The following is a 7,248-nucleotide window of genomic DNA, read 5'->3' on the forward strand; positions in this document are numbered from 1 at the left end:
TACTTGACTACTTACAGGATTGCATTATAATAAAAAGGAAGCAGGGTTTCCTACATTAAGAAGGAATCCCTTCATGTTACAAACCAAATACTGATTGAAGAGAAAAGACATCTTTTATAGTACAGTGCCTGCAAAGCAACATGCTAGGAGCTTTATGTATGTTTTCTCCATTTACCCTTTACACAATCCTAAAAAGTAGATATAAAAATCATCTTTTCACAGCTGAAGAAACTAAGGCTCTAAGAGATTAAGAAACTTGTCCATGGTTACACCATTTTTCTCAAGCAGCTCACTAATTCATCTGATAAAATTTACTGAGCTCTTACTATGCTCCAGATACTATTTTAGAGACTAGGGATAAACAGCAAGACAAAACAACAACCTATCTCTAATTCTGTCCTTGGCCTCTTGGGGTTTGTAGTTCAGCCAGGAGAGACGGGCATTAATGAAACAATCTCACTTTTTTCAAAAAGGAGATGGTAAAATTAATGAACTTTATAAACAGAGTTGCCAGATTCAGCAAATATAAATACAGGATGCCCCAGATAAATTTAAATGTCATATAAACAACAAATAATATTTTAACATAACTACGTCCCATGCAATATTTGAGATATACGTAGATTAAGAAACATTTTACTAATCTGAACTCAAAATTACTGAGTATCCTGTTTTTCTCCAACAACCTTATTTATAAAGAAAAGAACACCGTGAGAGAAGAAAGATTTCCCCTCCCGAGAGGGTTGGGAAGCTCTCCCAGAAAGGGAAGATGACTGAAGTCTAAAGAACATCAAGAGTTAAAATGGTGAAGGCAGGGTACAGCAGGTGATAAGGTTGCTGTAGCAGGATGGGGCTGATGTTTGAAGGTTGCTAGGACGGGAGAGGTTTGGAGGTTAAGCAAAATGATGTTACGGAAGTGCGCAGGGGCCAGGCCATCCAGGGCCTTGAAGGCCATGCTAAGGTTTTCAGCCTTTCCGCCACCAGAGCAACCTGTAAAATGTTGTTCCTATGTAGATGCCATCTACATAACTGTCTCCACAGGGTTCTTCCCAACCACCCACCTCACTCACTCCGCCTCTGACTCCTTCCACAGAACTTGGTCATCTTTAAGTCTGTCTTGCCAGCTGGAAGGTGACTTCTCTGAGAGCTTCAAGTAGAGATTCCATAAATATTGAAGAGAACAACACAGCCTAGATAGCCCTGCCACACTGCCACCTTGTCAAGTACTAGTTCAAGTACTCCTTCAAGTGTAGACCCCTACTGATGACATATAACCCACTTGGCAGAGCTTGATAAATAGCATTTTCTGGGCCCACCCGTGGAATTACTTATTTAGAATGTCTAGGATAAAGCTCAGACATCTCCATTTGAATAAGCTCCCCAGGGAAGTATGATACACAGGACTACTGAGAATCATAGGTCTATTCAGCTATACAAAGATTCTAATCCACAGGATTTTCAAAGAGTAGCAAATAACAAGAAAAAGCATTTGGTCTAATCAGTCATAAATCTCACTGTGCTCTTGAGTAGTAAGAGGACCCAAGTGCTATGAGAAGACTAAAGCCCATTAATATAGTTCTTACTTTCCAGTCTTAATCATTTGCAGTACATCCTGTCCACAGGAAATGATACAACAGCCATAATATACATTGGGTGCTCAACAGAAAGCATTTGAAATTTGTCATGTTAGGGGCGCCTGTCTGGCTTAGTCGGTAGAGCATGCAACTCCTGATCTTGGGGTTGTAAGCTCGGGCCCCAAGTCGGGTCTAGAGATTATTTAAAAACAAAATCTTTAGGGGCGCCCCAGTGGCTCAGTCGTTAAGTGTCTGCCTTCGGCTCAGGTCATGATCCCAGGACCCTGGGATTGAGCCCCGCATTGGGCTCCCTGCTCAGTGGGAAGCCTGCTTCTCCCTCTCCCACTCCCCTTGCTTGTGTTCCCTCTCTTGCTGTGTCTCTCTCTGTCAAATAAATAAATAAAATCTTTAAAAAATAAAATAAAATAAATCTTTAAATAAAATAAAATAAAATTTGTCATGTTAAATTCATCAGAATATCTGTTTTACTAAGATTAGTAAACAGATTATTTTTCAATTTCGGTCTTTTAAAAATGTTTTAATCCATATTCATAATGGCATAATATAAAATCTAACAGATCAATTATTCTACAAAAACAGCCCATAACTCCATGTAAAATTGCAATGTGAGTTAATAAAAAACACTTCTTATATTCTACTTATAAGCAAAGTTCAAATTTAAAATATAACTCATCGGGCGCCTGGGTGGCTCAGTCGTTAAGCGTCTGCCTTCGGCTCAGGTCATGACCCCAGGGTCCTGGGATCGAGTCCCATATCGGGCTCCCTGCTCGGCAGGAAGCCTGCTTCTCCCTCTCCCACTCCCCCTGCTTGTGTTCCTGCTCTCGCTATCTCTCTCTCTGTCAAATAAATAAATAAAAATCTTTAAAAAAATAAAATAAAATAAAATATAACTCATCAAGGGATAAAGAAGGTGTGGTGTATATATATACAATGGAATATTATTCAACCATAAAAAAGAATGAAATCTTGCCATTTGCAACAACATGCATGGACTTAGAGGGTATTATGCTAAGTTAAATAAGTCAGAGAAAGACAAATACTATGTGGTTTCACTCTTATGTGGAATTTAAGAAACAAAACAAATGAACCAAAAAAAAGAGAGAGACAAACAAAAAGCAGACTCTTGAATTTGCAGAACAAACTGGTGGTTACCAGAGGGGAGGTGGGTAGGGGATGGGTGAAATAGGTGAAGGGGATTAAGAGTACACTTATCATGATGAGCACTGAGTAATGTAGAGCACTGTTGAATCACTATATAGTACACTTGAAACTAACATAACATGGTATATTAATTATACTGGAATTAAAATTTTACGAAATAAAATAAACTATAACTCATCATATATTTCTGCATTTCACGTAGGGAAAGAATAGTAGAACCAGAGAGTACCAAACCATCCAATCCACTGATCTCTCTCCATTTATTTCATTTTGTTCAATTCTTCCCAACAAGGGAAACCATGATGATATGCAACTAATAGCAAGTGTCCCTAATTACAAGGGGTGTTTGTGATAAAAATAAACGGTTTATACACCATTAAGACATATTTCCAGCAAGGATTAAAATAGTAACTTGACACCCCCCCCCTTGTTATTTCAGCTGTGCCAAATAAAGAAAGCTCCAAATTCAATTCACTGCAACATTTACACTGGTTGCTCAATAGGGCTGGAATGGAAAAAGCAAAGCAAAAACAAAAACAATTTAGCAATGTTGTACCAAAACCACATGCAGACAGGGGGCTGCCTCTCAGGTTTACTGACAGACTTAACCTAAATGATGAGTTTGGGTTAAATGGACAATGATGTACATATTGCAAACCATGGGTCTGATAAAATCCAAATCAACATGGAACCAAGAAGCACTGGTCAATCATAGGTTTTTCCTTGGTACAGCCACACAGGATAAATAGGGCATTTTAACTTTAACCATTCATAGATATCCACCATTATGTATGAATAACATGAATAACAACATTGTGAGTGGTTAGGAAGGCATTTTGACAAATCAGATGTTTTTATTCATGAAATATATCATCAACAAGTTTACATTAGCGTAAGAGATAATATCCCTAATTATAGGAAATGGATTTTCTGGGACTTGTGGTCACATGATATATTGCACATTATGATACCCTTTGTGGTCATCTCCTTAAGGATGGAAACTGCATCCTGTTTTCTGAGGCAACTTCCACACTTAAGGAATATGACTGGGTTAATAATGAGTAGAATTTTTACCTAAAAGCTCTTAGGCTAGTCTGCTGCTCACACCAGAGAACCTACTTTGACTGTCATCTCGTCATGAAAAATAAATCTGTTTTCTCTACTACATCACCAAAAACACTCAGATGTAATCCAGTGCTTTTTTTTTTCCGTTCTCCAGACAGCAGCTAATGGCATCTGATTTTATATAAGACTGTTAGGAAAAGTCTATTGTCTGCGCTTGCTGACACTGAAAGCTAAATTTCATTAAAGAAACAGCACTGGTGAATGTCTCCAGAATTTTTTAAAAGATAAAATTGTTTTTCTTCTTCCCTTAAAGGGACTGTGTTTCATAATATTTTCCATTCATAGAGAATTTGTAGGCACAAAGCTCTCTGAGACCATCATCTTTTGTCCTCAAAACAACTTTGTAGTAAGAGCTAGTCTGAGCTATTTTTCAGATTTCTCAAATGTGGAGGATGAACCCAAGAGGTAAGTCACTTGCCTGAGATGACTGTAACACAATGCTCCTCCGGAAAGCGGGAACTAGGATCTTTGTTTCTGGGCTCTCTGATGACTGCCTTCCCCTTTTCCTTCCTTCCTCCCCTCCACCTCCCCTCTTTCAATCCTTTAGCCGCACATACTGCAGATTTGGCCTCATTCAGCAAAGCCAGTAGAAAAACCTTTGCCAGGAGGCTTCCAGAAAGTGGGGTCTTTTAAAAATATAATAATAAATAAAATGAAACATGGATTGGGCTTTTTATTTTCTCCCAGGGACTGCTTTCAACACACATTTTTAGGTCCTAAAGGAGGAACGCAGCACACTGTTTTGTAAGCCATTCTCAAGCCCCACTTAGAGGCCAGGCTTCCTGACAAAACTGAAGAATGGTGAAGGCATGGGTGAGCACTACGGAAATCTCATGAACCTCAACGTCGAAGCTTTCACATGAAAACTTGCCAGGAGCACGAGGCCTTTCGGAACTTGCCACAGAAAACTAGTGAACGCCAAAGAGATGAATGCCAAAGCCTCTTCCAGGATTAAGGCTAAGAACCAAACTGGAACAACTTTCTCGCGCTATCAATCGCCTAAATATTTAGGAAGGCGGTCTATTGAGAGAGGAGGCCATCAGGACATCCCTGTTGCGGCGCCTTAAAAGACGCCCCATCTTTCGATCCCCGAGGAGCGCCTGGCCGCTGCGGCGCCTTCCCGGCACCGTGGCGCACTGCGGAGCTGCGGGCCCGCCCGCAGACCCGCCCTGCTGGGCTTTCCTCGCCGCCCAGGCCGCAGTCCCCCCCGCCGCCCCGCCGCCCCCGCCGGGTGCGCTGCGGGGCATCCATCACCCGAGAGACTTTGACGCACACGCGCGCTCTCCCAGCCCGAGACTCCGCCGCCTCTCCTCCAGCCCCCACCCCGCCCGCCCCTCGTGGGTCTGCATTTGCATCACTAGCACACGCAGCGGGTGACGTGAGCGCCCTCCCCACCCCCGGCTCCCGCCTCTGTGACTCAGCCCCTCCCCCTCCACCCCCGCGCGCCCGGCGCCTAAGGTCCCCGCACGCCCACAGAAAGACCCTGGGTTTTGTGCATCTGCGGCGGGGTGCCCGCTGCCCCACAAGTTCATCACCATATTCCGCAGTCTTCATGGGCCCAGCCCCGGGAGATCCCCGCGACAAGCTGGAGAAAAGTCTTCCCAGTTCTAGAACCCAGGCGGAGGGGAAAGAGTCTGACCATTGAAAGGGTCAAATGGACTGGGTGAGCGCCGCCACAGCTCTCACCACCACCTGAAATGACCCAGGTAGCTTGTTTATGGGTGATAGCCCCTCTCCCCCCCGGAGCCGCACGCCAGTCGGTCTGTTTCGCCGCACCTGGAGCCTGGTGGGCGCTCCGTAGGTTTTGACTGAATGAGGGCGGAGTGTTTGGAGTCAAGTGCGGCACTTACAAACAGCCACAGCCCCGCGGGATTCCCGGTTCTCCATCCCTCTCTGCTTCTCGCGCAGACACGAGACGGGGGCTTCGGGGACTTCCGTGGAATCGTTTTTTAAGCCCCGGGGTTTCTTTCAGGCTCGCACAGCGCCCAATGCGGCTTTCTCTGCTCTCCTGCCAGCCGCACGTCTGCAGAGGGATCCCCGCCGAAAAGTTGAGCCCAAAGCTGGGGTCGGGGTACAGGTCGGACGCCTGGCTGGGGGCTCGGAGCTGCTGTTCTGATTCAGCCTCCCCCTCCCCGTCCAACCACGGAAGCAAGTATTGTGGAGGTCCCCAAGGAAGGCGGGCACGGCTTTCGAATCCCCGCGGCCGCCCACCCGCCTCCCCCGGGAATCCGGATAAAGTGCACCCGCCTCCCCTGACCTACCCTGGGCATCCGGGAGTCACTCCATCTGCTTTACCCCGAATTCCCCGGTCCCGCCCCAACAAATAGGAACCTGCAACCGCTTCCTCGGGGGCACGCGGGGCAAAGTTGCGCTTCTACAAGGATGCAAAAAGTTCCCCACGCTGCAGCGCCCCGCTCCCCGGTCGGGAAGGGAAATTAGGCGGCGGCTGGAAAACCCGCCACCGCTGCCGGGGTCCCTCACTCACCGCTCCAGCCGCCTGGGACTCCCTGCCCTAGGTAGTGTCAGCGCTGCAGCTGCTGCCTCGCGGGCGTCGCTCGGGCTCTCTCCCCGGGGCCGCCTCCGTCTGCCACTGTCGCCGGCAACGCGCGGAGTGGTGACTCCTCCGAGCGTGTCAGCGACGAAAGGAGGGGCGGGAAAGTGGCTCCGGGCTTGCACGCTGCGGTCCTCCTCCCCCTCCTCCGCCTGCGCCTCCTCCCCGCGGTGCTGCAGTGCCGGGCGGCGGCGTGGCGAGAGTACAAGCGGTGCGCAGGGAGGGAGTCACCGTGCGGGGGAGGCGGGAGCGGCGCACGACTCGGTGCGGGGCGGGCTGACTGGCTCCGGGAAGTCCGGGTTCTGAGGTCTGGCTGCAGCGTGGGACTGGGGGGAGGGGCGGGGCCACCCCCAAGTGGCAAGTACTTTCGGAGGAGTCAGGGCTCCGAGTTTGCAGGGGAGGGGGGGAAGGAAAGGGGCGCCAGTGCTCTGCGTGGTGCACTGGGGGCGGCGCCCCTAGTCTGGTCCCCCGAGAAATCAAGGAATTCTGAGTGCGGGGCCTAGCTGGTGCCAGGGGAGGAGGGTTTGCCCCCTATTTCTGGGCCTGGGACTGACCTGTTAACGTCAAGTCCTCTTCCAGGGAGCCACCTGGCAGGGCTAACTTGACCATTCCTCCACCCTCCACCTCCACACTGGCATACAAGGCGAGGGGAAACTTGGGGCGCAGCAAGAGCAAACCGGAGGAAACTTTGCTGGATGTCTGAGGTCTCCCTAATGCTAGCGGGGGTGGGGGGGCAGACAGCCGGATCCACAGGCAGACAGTGAAAGTGGTTCTTTTAGGGGAACTACTGAATATTTAAAAAGGAGAGGGGGGCAC

The 7,248-nt window shown here is 47.8% G+C and overlaps 1 protein-coding gene across 1 annotated transcript in view; it reads right to left on the reverse strand.

Annotated features, from left to right (window-relative positions):
- Positions 1-6,687, reverse strand: part of LOC145722677 (synaptic vesicle glycoprotein 2C-like) — a 103,118-nt gene extending 96,431 nt beyond the window's left edge. Inside the window, exon 1 of the mRNA XM_081826723.1 lies at positions 6,367-6,687. The gene's annotated coding sequence lies outside the window, so the exon portion shown is untranslated. The remainder of the gene's footprint in view (positions 1-6,366) is intronic.
- Between the last annotated feature and the right edge of the window lie 561 nt (positions 6,688-7,248).

This window comes from Leptonychotes weddellii, chromosome 7 (genome assembly GCF_054177405.1).
Source record: "Leptonychotes weddellii isolate Sample4059 chromosome 7, ASM5417740v2, whole genome shotgun sequence".
Taxonomy (NCBI): domain Eukaryota; kingdom Metazoa; phylum Chordata; class Mammalia; order Carnivora; family Phocidae; genus Leptonychotes; species Leptonychotes weddellii.